The sequence below is a fragment of the Heterodontus francisci genome, unplaced genomic scaffold, assembly GCF_036365525.1.
Source record: "Heterodontus francisci isolate sHetFra1 unplaced genomic scaffold, sHetFra1.hap1 HAP1_SCAFFOLD_573, whole genome shotgun sequence".
NCBI lineage: Eukaryota > Metazoa > Chordata > Chondrichthyes > Heterodontiformes > Heterodontidae > Heterodontus > Heterodontus francisci.
In genome coordinates, this window is record NW_027140646.1 from 297,773 (window position 1) to 314,042 (window position 16,270).

Below are 16,270 nucleotides of genomic sequence, written 5' to 3' on the forward strand. Positions count from 1 at the left end.
CAGTGTGATTAATGATAGGTGGCCTGTACACCATTCCCACAAGTGACTTCTTGCCTGTATTATTTCTCATCTCAACCCAAACTGCTTCTACATCCTGATCTCCAGAACTCAGGTCATCCCTCTCTATTGCGCTAATACCATCATTAATTAACAGAGCTACCCCGCCACCTTTTCCAAGCTTCCTGTCCTTCCTAAATCCCATGTAACCTCCAATATTCACATCCCAATCTATGTCGCCCTGCAGCCATGTCTCTGTAATGACTATCAGATCGTACTTATTTATTCTATTTGTGCTCTCAGTTCATCTGTTTTGTTTCGAATGCTCCATGCATTCAGATACGGAACATTTAGTTTTGTCCTTTTATTCTTTTTGTAACCTCTAGCCTTATCTGTTGATTTACTCTTTGATTTGTATGCTCTGTCCCTTCCTGTCACAGTCTGTTTATCATTTCCCATATTTATACCTTTCTCTCTTGCCTTGTCTCTCCTCCTTGATTCACCAGATCTACCCAATTTTGATCCCTTGCCCCCACTATTCAGTTTCAAACTGTCTCTACTTCCCTAGTTATGTGGCTCGCTGGAACACCGGTCCCAGCACGGTTCAGGTGCAGACCGTCCCAATGGTACAGCCATCTCTTTCCCCAGTACTGGTGCCAATGCCCCACGAACCAGAACCCATTACTACCACACCAGTCTTTGAGCCACGCATTAATTTTTCTAATCGTATTTGTCCGATGCCAATTTGCACATGGCTCAGGTAATAATCCAGAGATGATGACCTTTGAGGTTCTCCTACTTAATTTGCTGCCTCGTTCCTCATACTGACTATGCAGAACCTCTATCCTTGTCCTGCCTATGTCGTTGGTACCGACATGGACCACGACAACTGGCTCCTCCCCCTCCCATTGTATGTTTCTCTCCAGCCCTGAGCAGACGTCCTGAATCCTGGCACCGGCAGGCAACACAGCCGTCTGGACTCTTGCTTTTGCTGCAGAGAACAGAGTCAATCCACCTTACTATACTGTCTCCTACTACCACTACATTCCTTTTTTCTCACTCTTTGAGCCGCAAACTTTTTTGTTAATTTTTTTTTTTCACCAGGTGGATGCATGGAGTGGAAGGGGCAAGCCCCTGTTCCATTTCCCTGTCCCAAAAATCAATTTAATATTTGATCCCCAGATAGGGGACGCATCAGATATTAAACTGATAAGAACAGATATCTTTTATTTTTATTTCCAAAATATACTTTATTCATAAAAATCTGCAAAAATTACATTGCCAGACAGTTTCAAACAGCACCAAAAAATACAAACATTGCAAGGGAGATCAGTTTCCTTCAATACGATCATGAGTTTCTTCACAACCCTTCCATTTCACTCTTGTAATGCCAATTACAGTTTCATATTTACAGTAAATGAAAATATCAACGATACAGTTCGAGGGGTTTCCCATGGATCCAGCCCCTCAGTTCAGCTTGGTGGGGGGACCTTACACTGTAGTCTTTCCCCATTGAGCCTTTGCTGCGGCTGCCCCAAGCTTTAGTGCGTGCCTCAGCACGGAGTCCTGGACCTTGGATGGTGCCAGTCTGCAACATTCAGTGGTGGACAAGTCTTTGCACTGGACGACCAGCACGTTTCGGGCAGACCAAAGGGCGTCTTTCGCCGAATTGATAGTCCTCCAGCAGCAGTTGATGTTTGTCTCGGTGTGCGTCCCTGGGAACTGCCCGTAGAGCTACCAGGCTTGGGTGACTGCCACGGCGCAGGAGTGGGGTATGGGCCTGACCTGCGCCACGTACAGCAACAACGTGAGCGCCTCGCACCTGATGACCAGGTTCTTACCCACAATGGAGAGAGATTGCTGCCCCCACATGCCCAACGTTTGTCGTACCTTGGCTACTCGCTCCTCCCATGTTTTGGTGCACGCCCCGGCCCTTCCGAACCATATCTCCAGCACCTTCAGGTAATCTGTCCTGACGATGAAGGGGACAAAGGATCGGTCAGCCCAGTTCCCAAAGAACATGGCCTCGCTCTTGCCGTGGTTAACTTTGGCTCCCGAGGTCAGTTCGAACTGGTCACAGATGCTCATCAGTCTGCGCACCACAGCGGATTCGAGCAGAAGACGGCGACGTCATCCATGTACAGGGAGGTTTTAACCTGAGTGCCTCCGCTGCCTGAGATTGTCACCCCTCCGATGCTCGCATCCTTCCTAATAGACTCAGCAAAGGGTTCAATACAGCAGACAAACAAGACCGGGGAGAGAGGACAGCCCTGTCTGACCCAAGATTTGATCGGGAAAGTTTCCGATTGCCACCCGTTGATAGAAACTGCGCTACTGATGTTTGTGCAGAGTAGTTGGATCCAATTGCAGATTCACTCCCAAAACCCCATTTTGGAAAGCACGTCCATCATATAGGTGTGCGATTTCCTGTCAAAAGCCTTCTCCTGGTCCAGTCTGATGAGGCAGGTGTCCACCCTCCTGTCCCGTGCGCAGGCGATCGAATCACTGAGTAGCGCGAGACTATCAGAGATCTTCCTGCCGGGTACAGTACAGGTCTGATCGGGGTGAATCACCAACTCCAGAGCAGACTTGACTCGTCTGGCTATGACTTTGGACAGAATCTTGTGATCAACATTAAGCAGTGAGATGGGCCGCCAATTTCTGATTTCTGCCCTCTCCCCCTTCTGCTTGTAAATGAGGGTGATGATGCCTTTCCTCATGGATTCTGACATGCTGCCGGCCAGGAGCATAGTCTCGTATACTTCCAGCTGGTCCGGGCCGACCCAGTCCCACAGGGCCGAGTACAACTCGACCGGGAAGCCGTCGCTCCCGGGTGTTTTACTCGTCTCGAAGGACTCGACGGCCTTTGTCAGCTCGTCCAGAGTTGGTACCGACATGGTGATAGACTCTGTGCTAGATGACAGGAAGGACTGGGATCTTCTGCTGTCTGTTTGCTTCGCGTAATACAGCCCAGCAGAAAAGGATTTGCTGATCCTTAGTATGTCGGACTGCGAAGACGTTACCAAGCCATCTTCTTCCTTCAGGCTGCTGATAACAGAGCTCTTTCTGTGTACCTTTTGGAAGAAGTAACGCGAGCACGTCTCATCCTGCTCGATGGAGCGGATTCTGGACCGGAAGATGATCTTGGAAGCCTCCTTGGCAAAGAGCGAGGCCTGCTGGCTCTTCACCTCTTGGAAGTCCTCTTTGACCTCGAGCCCCATTGACTGCAAAAGGAGTAGATTTTGCATAATTTTCTGGAGTCGGGACATTTCCCTCTGTCTCTCTCTCGCCCTCTGAACACCTTTGTGGATGAAGAACCTCTTGATGTTCTCCTTGATCGCTTCCCACCAGTGAACTGGAGACTCAAAGAGGGGTTTCACGGTCCTCCAACCTTTGTAATCCCTTTTGAGTTCCTCAACGTTCTCTGGGGTCAGCAGTGTAGCATTGAGCTTCCACGTCCCTCTGCCAACCCGCTGGTCGTCCTGTCAGTGACAGTCGGCCAGTAAGAGGACGGCTTGACGTCGGTGGATCCCACTGTGACAGCACGGGACACAAACAGGAAGTCAATCCTGGAACGGGCAGACCCGTCCGATCTTGACCATGTGTATCTGCGCTGCGCTCCGTCTGCAGGCTTACTGAAGACGTCGTGCAGTTTGGCATCTTTAAGTGTTTCTATTAGGAATCTGGACGTAGCGTCCAGTTTGCTGTCGTCACTGTCGGATCGTCCAGCCGCATCGATGATGCAGTTGAAGTCACCGCCTAGGATGACCGGCCTGGACGTCGCCAGCAGCAGTGGGAGCTGCTGGAAAACGGTCAGCCGCTCGCTACGTTGTACCGGGGCGTACACGTTGATCAACCGGAGCGGAGCGTTGTTGTACATCACGTCTGCTACGATGAGGCGACCGCCCACCACCTCCTTAACTTCGGAGATTGTGAAGTTACCTCCCCGCAGCAGAATACCCAGGCCGGCGGAACGGCAATCTAACCCCCCAACCAGATCGATGGCCCGTGGGACCACCACCGCGACCACTGCCTGTAGGTGCTGAGGTGTGGTATTCCACACTCCAGCAGAAACAGTAGGTCAGCTTTGACCTTGGCAAGGTAATCCAAGGTTGAAACACATCGCGTAGTGGATTTAATGCTCCGCACATTAATGGATGCAATTCTTACACCCATTTTTTTCTAAAAATTAGTTGTTGCTTCCCATACCATTTGTCCTCGCTCGTCCCAGTCCTTCGGGATGTTCCTGCATACACATCGTGTGCGCAAGCAGTTTCACGTTAGTTGGGCTCAGAAACCCCTTCCTGATTTTTTCATGCAGGCTCTTTGAGCCTTAAACACTTTTTTTATTTCCAAAATATACTTTATTCATAAAAATCTGTAAAAATTACATTGCCAAACAGTTTCCAAACAGCACCAAAAAATACAAACATCGCAAGGGAGATCAGTTTCCTTCAATACTGTCATGAGTTTCTTCCCAACCCTTCCGTTTCACCATTGTCATGTCAATTACAATTTTACATTTGCAGCAATTGAGAATAACACTTACTGCAGATGTGCTTGCCCTGGATCACACTGGCATCCAGGAGCTCCCACATGCTGCAACTGTGACACATCACCTGTCCTGTCATCCTGAACGTGTTTCAATTAACTACTTAATTATTTTATTCAATTGTTTATTTTATTAAGCTTACTACTAGTTTGTTTACTATTTTAAACATTTGGACGAAAATGAACCTTAATCACTTGCCAGATACTCATCAAACATGCAGCTTCTTCCAAACTAATCAACTACCTGCTTGCCTGTGATGTCATAGCTTACCAGATCCTCACCAAACAGCTCCTTCCACTGCACCGAAGCAAGAACCAAATCCTGTCAACTCACCCCAGCGGCTCTCTGTTTCCCTGCTCTCACTCTCCATTGTGATGTCACTCCTGCTGTGCTCCTCTCTCTCTTGCTCTGTCTCTGAGTCGGTGCTTTTGACACACTTGTTTACTCTCTGTTCCGTCATGCTCTTCTGTCTCTGGTCCAAAATCCTGACTTAGGTGGGATTTGAGCCCACAACCTTTGAATGCTTTATTTTATCATTATTTAGAATTCCAACACGCTATCCATTGCGCCACAGAGCTACACAGACGTCGATGCACATCACCAAGGCCTTTGATCTTGTCAGCAGAGACGGACTCTTCAAACTGCGATGGAAACTCGGCTACCCTCCTTAACTCTTGGGCATCATCTCTTCTTTCCACGAGAACATGCACAGTTCCATCCGTTCCAATGGAGCAACATCAGACACTTTCAAGATCAGCAGTGGGGTAAAGCAGGGCTGAACGCTGGCGTCACCTCTCTTAGGAACAGAGGAACATAGGAGAAGGCCATTCAGCCCGTCGAACCTGTTCTGCCATTCAATTCGATCATGGCTGGTCATCTACCTCAACGCCCCTTTCCCGTGCTATCCCCATATCCCTTGATGTCATGAGTATCAAGATTTCTAACAATTTCTGTCTTGAACATGCTCAATGATTGAACTGCCACAGCTCTCTGGGGTAGAGAATTCCAATGATTCACCACCGTCTGAGTGTAGAAATTCAACTCTATCTCAGTTTTAAATGGCCTACTCCTTATTCTGAGACTTGGTCCCCTGACTTTAGACTCACCAACCAGGGCAAACATCCTATCTACGTCCACACTGTCACGCCCTGTAAGAATTTTATCAGTTTCAATGAGATCACCTCTCATTCTTCGAAACTTTAAGGAATATAGGCCCAGTTTCCTCATAAGACAATCCCACCATCCCAGGGATTAGTCTGCTGACCCTCTGTTTCACTCTCTCTATGGCAAGCATATCCTTCCTGTTGGAGAAATTTTCTTAGCTTTGCTAATTATTACTTACTTTGTAGAAGCAGAAAAGCAGGAGACAGCTTGTAGCTAATCTAACCACAACCAACGGTCATAAATTGTAGACAGAGCAGCTAACCACAATCAGACGTTACGGTCAGATACGTGTCTGGAGTGGGCATTGAATTAAGGAACTAGCTTGTTATTGTTGAAACTGATGTTTTGCTGACCTCGGACCCTGCATGGTGCACCGTTACGTAGGCAGTCTTGTGGGTGCTTATCTTATTGTGAAATTGTTAGCTCCAACTTTTTTATACTATATAAGTCCACGGCGATCTGTAGCTCTTTGGGAGTAGTGCTGGACCGCATTTAGGTAAGGTGTTATTTCCCTTGATATCATGCAATAAAGTGTTTGTTCTCAACGTCTGAGTCCGGAGAATTTGTTCAACAATTGGGCACAATCTGGATTTTCTCCAACACTTGATTAGATGAGGAGACCAAACTATACTCAATACTCCAGCGCGGTTTCACCAAGGCTCTATACAATTGCAACAAGACATCTTTATTCCCGTACTCAAGACCCCTCGACCCTCGTGTGAAGGCCAACATACTATTTGCCTTCCTAATTGATTGCTGGACCTGCACAAGAGCTTTAAGTGTCTCAGGAACAAGGACACCCAGGTCCCTTTGGACACCAACACTTCCCGAACTCTCACCATTTAAGAAATACTCTGCCTTTCTGTTTATTCCACCAAAGTGGATAACTTCACACTTATTCACATTTTTTTCCATCTGCCATGTTCTTTCCCATTCACTTAGCCTCTCCAGGTTCCCTGGAAGCCTCTCTGCATCCTTCCCACAGCTCACACTTCACCGAGCTTTGTGTCATCTGCAAACTTGGAAATATTACATTTAATCCCTACATCCAAATAATTTATTTCGGTTGTTAACAGCTGTGGCTCCAACACTGATCCTTGCAGTACCCCAATTGTAACAGCCTGCCATCCTGAGGAGGACCCGTTATTCCTGCTCTCTGTTTTCGGTCTGTTAAACAATTCTCAATTCATCCCAGTATATTATCCCCAATCCTATGTGCTCTAATTTTGTTTACTCACCTCCTGTGTGGGACATTACCAAAGCATCCACTGGTTCTCCTTTATCTGTTCGACAGGTAACATCCTCAAAAAACTCAACAGGTTTTTTCAAACCTGTTTACTTTTAATAAATCCATGTTGACTCTGCCAAATCATATCATTATTTTCTAACTGTCTAGCTATCACATCCTTTAAAATTGGTGCATTCTTCTCCATGCTGCTATTGAACACTTTCAGTGACTCAGATCGGGGTGTTCATCTGTATATCAGAGCTGACGACAAGCAGTTCATCTTGGCAAGACTCCACTTGGACGTAGAGTCTTGGACGTAGAGACTCCACTTTCCATCAACATTGACAACATCACTTTGGAGGTTGTCAACAGCTTCACATACCTTGGATCAACAATCACCAGCAATCTGTCGCTTGATACTGAAATCAGCACCAGGATTGCCAATGCTGCAGCTGTCATGTCAAAGTTCAGAAGACGGGTTTGAACCGACAGCAAACTGACCGAAAATACAAAGCTCCGCGTGTACCAGGCTTGTGTTCTCAGCACCCTCCTTTATAGGAGAGAATCATCAACAACTTATACAAGCCAAGAAAAGCAGCTGAACAGCTTCCACCTCCACTGCCTCAGATGGATATTGGGCATCTCCTGGCAGGACAGAGTGCTGAATGAGGAAGTACACCAGCGTGCAGGGATCCGCAGCATGTTTGCCCTCTTGAGTCAGAGGCGGCTCTGTTGACTGGGCCAAATGAATGACAGTCACATTGCCAAATACATGCTCTGTGGTGAGCTTGCTGTCAGCACGAGACCAACAGGTCAGGGAAAATATCAAGTCATTTGGAGAGGTTTGAGTTAATTAAGGAGAGTGGGCATGGATTTATAAATGGAAGTTCATGCTTGATGAATCTAACTGCATTTTTTGATAAACTATCTGAGAACGTTGATGAAGGGAATGCAGTGGATGTTGTTTATATGGATTTTACGAAAGCATTTTATAAAGTACCACATAAAAGGGTGGTTCATGGATTAGGAGGGTCAGTGTCCATTTGGATGGTAAATTGGTTTAAGGACAGAAAACAGCGAGTCATATTAAATGTTTCTTGGTCAGACCGGAGGATAGTCGACAGTGGTGTTCCCCAAGGGTCAGTGCTAGAACCACTGCTTTTTTTAATGCAGATTAATGACTTGGATCTTGGAAAATGAACTGCCTGAAACAGGATAGTTATCAGCTAGTAGGATGGGCAGACAGGTGGCAGATGGAATTTAATAGTGACAAGTGTGAGGTGATGCATTTTAGCAGAAGGAATAGGAAGAGGCAATATATACTTAATAGCACAGTTCTGAAGAGTGTGCTGGAATAGAGGGACCTGGAGTACATGTCCATCATTCTTTGAAGATGGCAAGACATTTTGCGAGAGTGATTAGCAAAGCATGTGGGATCTTGGGCTTTGTAAATAGAGACATTGAGTCCAAAAGCAGGGTTGTTATGCTGAACTCTGGTTTGGCCCCAACTGGAGTGTTGCATCCAGTTCTGCTCACCAATCTTTAGAAAGGATGTGCGGATTCTTAAGAGGATGCAGAGGAGATTTACCAGAATAGTTCCAGGGATGGAGGGTTTTAGTTTCAAGGTTAGGTTAGAAAAACAGGGTTTTTTCTGCCTGTATCAAAGGAGATTGAGGGGAGAATTGATAGAGGTGTCGAAGGCTATGACAGTTTTAGATAAGTTGGCAAGGAAAAATTGTTCCCATTAACTATTGGTATAGGACTAGGGGATTCAGATTGAAGGTTTTGGACAAGAGATGCAGGGGGAATGTGCGGAAGAACTTTTTTACACAGTGGTTGGTAATGGTCTGTTACTCGCTGCCCCCGAGGGCGGAGGAAGTGGAGACAATCGTTGGTTACAAAAGGAATTTCGATGGGCATTTGAAGGAAATAAATTTATAGGGCTAGGGGGATCGAGCAGACGAGTGGGACTGACTGGATCGCTCCATGGAGAGCTGGCCTGTACTCGATGGGGCAAATGGCCTCCTTCTATCCCACAAATGACCCAATGACTCGATGAGTCTATGTCACTCTCAGAATCAAGACAACAGAGTGACAGATTTAACACAACATTATAACATATGTTTGGTTTGACAAATTCAATAATAACTCGTCTCCACTCCTAGTATTTCTAAATCCCACACATTCACTATAATGTGAACAATTGTTTCCTGTTGTGTCTCTCTCAAATTTGTAAACTTCACGATATTGGAGTGAGGTGACATCTACTGGCGGGAAGCAAGAACTGCAATCAAGCAGCAGAAACTCCACAGTCTGTCAGGGTTCAAGAAACATTGCAATATGAGGAAAGAGTGAAGGGGTTTGATCGGGTTGATGGAAACATGATTCCACTTGTGGTATCGTATGAAGCAAGGTCCGGAAATATAAAATTGTCGTTAATAAAAGAAATGAGGAATTCATGAAAAATGCATTTGCTTAGAGAATGGGAACAGAGATATACAGCACTTATATAGGCCCTTTGGCCCACTGAGTCTGCACTGACCATCAAACACCCATTTATACTAATCCTATGTTAACCTAGAATTCCCTACCACATCCCCACATTTCTCCGATCACCTACCCTTGGGCCAATTTACAACAGTCAATTTATCTATCAATCCGCAAGTCTTTCATTGTGGGAGGAAACCAGAGGACCTGGTGGAAGCCCACATAAACAACTTGCAAACTCCACACAGGCAGTATACAGAACTGAATCGGGGTCATTGAAGTTGTGAAGCGACAGTGCTCACCACTGCACCACCCTTAGAATGTGGATCGAGTAAAAAGTGAGATTGGATGGACAGAAGCAGTCTGAAAAGATGGCTCAAACAAAAGGTGAAAACCCTGAAATGTTAACTCTGTTTGTCTCTCCACAGATGCTGTCAGAGTTGCTGAGTATTTCCAGCACTTTCTGTTTTTATTTCAGCTTTGGAGGATATTGTTTTGATCTGAAAAAAATGCATGATCGGCTGTGGGTGCCAGCGAAATTCCACAGGAGCGAATAAAAACCATGCCAACGGCGGCTTGTTGGTCTAGGGGTATGATTCTCGCTTTGGGTACATAAATGATTAATATGTGAGAGGTCCTGGGTTCAAAGCCCAGATAAGCCCTTCTCTGTTGCCATTTTTAGTTTTGGTCATCGATTGCTTTCAGCCTTCCAGAAAGCGGAATCGATTTCCAAACTGAGCCTGCTTGAGGACCGGGGAACTGGATTCAAAGAGCTTGTCGACAAAATTGAAATGAACAAAATATACAGATTGTCAAGTGGGAATATAAGGTTGCAACAGTAACTAAAGGTCTGCTCGGGTCGGCAAATGAAACCCGACCCAAGCCTGACAGCACCACATCCGACCTGGTCCGAGTCCTTTCATTTTTTTCCCGTGCCCGAACTGACCACCAGAATGTTCAGTTAAACTTGCTTCCGTTTTTCACTTTTTAAGCTTGTGCAGGTAAGGCAACAAAAACTGTAACTGGACTTGAAAGGTTGTTCAAATGGACATTAAGATTAGAGCTACGTACCGGAAGTGATGAGCTGAAGGTTGTTACCATAGAAGTTAGTGATTGTTAGGTCACTGGTTGAAGAGAAAGTCATGGAGTTGTGCCCAGTCAGGTTGTCCCACACTGCACTGATTAAAATATTGCCCGAAGGGGAGAAAATATCATTTTACATTCCCTAGACTCCTGCTTTTCAGGTTGAAATACTTTCTGCAAGTTTATCCAGAGAGCAGCTGAGATGCAGAGACCAGGAAGTTCTTGAGTGATTAATTATTATAAAATATACATTCTTATATTAAAGACATTGTGCTCTACCTTCGATGGAATCGCTCACTGCAGACTAGTGCAGAGTGTTTCCCACCTTGACGTCCTGGCTGTCACTGGATCTTGAGTCCAGGCCTCTGGATTACTGGTCCAGTAATCTTTGAAATTTCTCCCTTGATCTCATATTTTAATCTGGTAAGTCAGATTTTACAAAAAAAAAATAAATGATTTAAGACCGCTTCATGTTCAGCAGTGCCAAATGAATCAAGAAATTCAAATATATTCAAAATTATATATCAACTATTAAATACTAATGCCCAGCTTTGAATACAAAAAATGCCTCTAATTGTGTTCTGGTCTGGAATGGAATTCTTCAGTGTTTCTGTTTAGCTTGGATTGACTCATCGATTTTCTTGTTTTTCACTTTGTCGATGCCTTTGAATAATTGTGGATTCTTCTTCAGGGTGTCTTCTTTCACCAGGTAGTTCTGACCTCTGATGATGTTGATCGTAATCAGCTTCAATTTGCTGTTAGTTTTGGAAGTGAGCAGATTTCCTTTGCTTTAGTTTACAACATGGAACTTAGTCTGACGTGTGGACCCATGGGAGGATTTGAAAGCTGCCCTTGCATTGGAGCATACAGTTGCATCCATCCAAACAGAGGTACAGTAGAAGTGGCATATTCACTTCAGTCTGTCGATCATGGGACTTTTAATCTCAGGGTTGTGAGTTTGAGCACCATTTAGTTTTTCCATTTTTTAGGCTTCATTAGCAGAGAGTACAAGGAGTGTTTGAAATGAAATTCAACAACAGTATGAGAAACGCTCTCTTTCATTCGGGACTCTTAACTCTCTGCAGCATCTCGCTGTGAAAGATTGAACTTTATCTCATTTTTTTTTCAGCTGGGAGTCAGTGCGGCTCAGTGGGACTTCTGGCTGTCTCCCACCTCACAATCCATCAGTGCTGAGAAAGCAATGGGAAATGTTACTCATGGCTGAGTAAGCAGAGGACACCGATTTAAGGCGAATGGGAAAATAACCAAAGGCAACATGAGGAAAAACCTTTTTTATGCAGCAAATGGTTAAGATCTGATATGTACTGCCTGAGAGTGTGACGGAGGAAGATTCAACCATAGCTTTCAAAAGGATATATGATAATTATCTGAAGGGAAAAAAAAATCAGGTTTTCATGGAATACATGAGGATGTGGCATGAGCTGAGTTGCTTGTGCAGAGAGGCAGCACAAGCACGATGAGCTGAATCCCTCCTTTTGAGCTGTAAGTATTCTGTGATCTATGATTCTATACAAAGTGAAACCAACACTCACGTATGAGAAACTGACAGATACTGTGTGAAACCCAAAAATCACTTATCAGGATTTGGCAGTTAATGTGTAAAAACCTCTCTTCAATATCCATCCTGCAAGGTACAAAGAAAATTAGGTACAAACCCAGGCTCATACTTCGAAGACTGAGAGATAAAGAACAAAACACAGACTCACCTACAAGAGGCTGACAAGTACAGAGAATAAAACAGAGGGGGTGCAGATTAAAAACACATGCATGTAACGGTTACTGATAGGGATAGAATCAAACCCTTTCTCACACATGACACGAAAATTGGTGGTGTCATAAATAGTGAGGAGGAAAGCCTTCGATTACAGTCCAATATAGATCGTCCGAGGCAGAGAATATAAGAGCAGGGAGATTATGACGGAGCTGTATAAAATGCTAGTTAGGCCACAGCTGGAGTACTGTGTACTGTTCTGGGCACCACAATATAGGAAGGATGTGATTGCACTGGAGAGGGTGCAGAAGAGATTCACCAGGATGTTGCCTGGGCTGGAGCATTTCAGCTATGAAGAGAGACTGAAAAGGCTAGCGTTGTTTTCCTTAGAGCAGAGAAGGCTGAGGGGAGATAAGATTGAGGTTTACAACATTATGAGGGGCATTTATGGGTTCGATGGGAAGAAACATTTTACCTTAGCGGAGGGGTCAATAACCAGGTGGCATAGATTTAAGGTAAGGGGCAGGAGGTTTATATGGGATTTGAGGAAAGAAAATTTACCCAGAGGGTGGTTGGAATCTGGAACGCACTCCCTGAAGAGGTGGTAGAGGCCGGAACCCTCACAACATTTAAGAAGTATTTAGATGAGCACTTGAAATGCTATAGCATACAAGGCTACAGGCCAAATACTGGAAAATGGGATTAGAATAGTTAGGTGCTTGATGGCCATCACAGACACAATGGGCTGAAGGGCCTGTTTCTGTGCTGTATAACTCTATGACTCCATATCAGAAACTGATAGATCTGGACAAAAGCTGGTGTTCACATACAAGTTGTTGAAAGATATGTGGTGAAACTCACTTTTTTTTAATTTCCAAAATATACATTATTCATAAAAATCTGTAAAAATTACATTCCCAAACAGTTTAAAACAGCATCAAGTCAAAAAATACAAACAGTGCAAAGGTGATCAGTTACCTTCTGTACAATCATGAGTTGCCTCACAACCCTTCCATTTCATTGTCATGCCATATACATTTTTACATTTACAGCACACAAAATTTCTCCGATACAGTTCGAGGGATTTCCCATGGATCCAGCCCCTCAGTTCAGCTTGGTGGGGGGACCTTACACTGTGGTCTTTCCCATTGAGCCTTTGCTGCGGCTGCTCCAAGCTTTGGTGCGTCCCTCAGCACGTTGTCCTGGACCTTGGAATGTGCCAGTCTGCAACATTCGGTGGTGGACAACTCTTTTCGCTGGAAGACCAGCAAGTTTCGGGCAGACCAAAGGGCGTCTTTCACCGAATTGATAGTCCTCCAGCAGCAGTTGATGTTTTTCTCGGTGTGCATCCCTGGGAATAGCCCGTAGAGCACAGACTCCTGTGTTACAGAGCTGCTTGGGATGAACATCGACAAAAACCATTACATCTCTTTCCACAAAGTTAACTCACATAGCAATAGCAGAAACAGTCACAAACCAAAAACTGAAACATACAGAGTAAAAACCCACATTCTCACACCAGAAATTCACGGCTACAAAGTGAAGCTGACTCTCTCCTCCCAGACACTGACAGGTACAAAAGAAAACACGCACTAACATACCAGGAAATGAAATGTAGGAAATAAAACCTGATTATCATGTCAGAGATTGGCATTAATGACAGTTGTGGTGCCCAGAATGCTCTGAGCTCCAGAATTTGCCTTGTCTCTGATCAGGAGCAGGCGCGGTAGTGGCTGAGCTCCATCTGGAGCGGTCTATTCACAAAGTGCAGGGAGACCGCGCCCGTAGCGGGTGCACACAGCTGGAGCAGGGCGTCAAGGCCACAATAGGATGGAACAATCCCGTTTGTGTCCCTGCGGGTGGCGGTGAAGCTTTTCCCTGTGAGGCTTCCCGAAACTGCCTGCCAGCAAGGTCAATTGGTCCGAGAGCGTCTGTAAATGGATAGGAATTGGGGATTGGGCAGGGAGCGTCTCTAAATGAATAAGATTTGGGGACTGGGCAAGGGGCGTCTGTAAATGGATAAGAATTGGGGATTAGGCAGGGAGCGTTTTTTTATATGTTCGTAGGATGTGGGCGTCGCTGGCTCGATCTCAGCTGCAGTAATGTGTCCAGTTCTGGGCACCAGGTTTCAGAAAGGACATCAAAGCTTTTGAGACAGTTCGGAGGAAATTTACGAGAATGATACCAGAGATGAGGGGTTTCAGTTCTCTGGACAGGGTGGTGAAGCTGGGATTGTTGGCCAAAAATGTCAAGGGGAGGTGAGGAGAGATCTTTTAGCCCAGTAACTGATTCGGATTTGGAATGAATTGTCTGACAGGGTGCTGGAAACAGATTCAATTATAACTTTCATAAAGGAATTGGACAAATATTTCAAAGTGAATTTCTCCAGGACTATGGGGAAATAGGCAGGGGGTTGGACTAATTGCATCATTTTTTTCACAGATTCAGCACAGGCACAAAAGACCGATTGGCCTCCTTCTGTGCTGTATGATTCTATGAAATAGTGACAGTCAGGGCAAGTCTGCAGAAGAAGGAGAAATGGAGACAGGTCAGGGAGAGCACATCACCAAAACTGGGAGATACTACATTGGACAGGGAGGGTCGGAGGGGGAGAGAGCACGTACATACAGTCAGAATCAGCACCTTCAGGGGAAGAGAGAGAGAGGAACCAGTGAGTGTAGAACTGAACCCAGCCAGAGTCAACCTGCTGAAACACCAGTGAGTTTACACTGGGGAGAGATCATTCACCTGCTCCGTGTGTGGGAAGGGATTCACTCAGTCATCCAACCTCACTGAACATCAACTTGTTCACACTGATCAGAGACCTTTTCAATGTCCTGACTGTGAGAAGTGCTTTAAAAGCAGTAATGATCTGCTGAAACACTAACACACTCACTCTGGGGAGAGGCCGTTCCCCTGCCATGTGTGTGGGAAGGGATTCACTCAGTCATCCAATCTGCTGCAACATCAGCAAGTTCACATGTAACTGCAGGGGTTGGATTCTGCTGTTGTTGCTGCTTTTCATCACTTTCAGAGACAAAGTTGGGTCTTACTTTAAAACCAGTGTAGTCCAGAGCAAAAGAGTCTTCTTAATGTTGCGATAAATCGGAGAAGAAACCGGGAAGTGGCGGCGAGGATGGGGGAGGTGCTGCACCATCACTTTAACGGTGCACCCTCCCTCCCCCGGGTCCTTGCTGCACGCCCGCCAGGCCTGGCGGCTCTGATTGGGGTCCTGAGAGCCCCTGAGACTCGGTGCAGCTGAGGCTGCGCTCGCCCCCGCTCAGCTCTGTTGTGATATTTAAAATACAAAAGGCCTGTTGGACTGAGAGCTGATCTGGAATTTAGAAAGCAGCATTACTGGAGGCTCATTGCTGCTCAGCACAATCTCACCCCCCACTCCTGGGAATTGTTGATTCTACACCCTGCAGTTCAGTTCTTCACTTAACTAGAGGGGGAGATGTGTGAGCAGAAAAACAGAGCAAATTAAAAAACACAGCTGGACAGATGTGCAACAGGTCAATCCACTGTTACAAAAACTCCATCACTGACTCCCTCCTGACAGTAACCAGCCCTTTCACAGAGACTGTGGGTGGCTCTGAAAAGAGCCTTTGGTTTATTAGATGTCATTTCGGCCGCTTTACTTTTTCTGGGAGCTCTGAGCGCTGGTTTTCTTGGGCAGCAGCAAGGCCTGGATATGAGGCAGCACCCCGCCCAGAGCGATGGTCACGTCTCCCAGCAGCTTGATGAGCTTCTCGTTGTTGCGGACGGCCAGCTGCAGGTGTCTGGGGATGATGCGGGTCTTCTTGTTGTCCCGGGCCGCATTACCGGCCAGCTAGAGGATTTCAGCGTTCAGATACTCGAGCACAGCAGCCAGATAGACCGGGGCTCCAGCACCCACATGCTCAGCATAGTTGTCCTTTCTCAGGAGCCTGTGATCATGGCCCACCAGGAACTGCAGTCCAGCCCGGGATGAGCGAGACTTGGCCTTGGACCGAGCTTTCCTGCCGGCCTTTCCTCTTCCAGACAT

At 45.8% G+C, this 16,270-nt stretch overlaps 2 pseudogenes; both read right to left on the bottom strand.

Annotated features, from left to right (window-relative positions):
* Nucleotides 1-1,087: 1,087 nt before the first annotated feature.
* LOC137360393 (U2 spliceosomal RNA) lies at nucleotides 1,088-1,244 on the bottom strand (annotated as a pseudogene).
* A 3,972-nt stretch (nucleotides 1,245-5,216) lies between these two features.
* On the bottom strand, nucleotides 5,217-16,270 carry LOC137360390 (histone H2A-like; annotated as a pseudogene).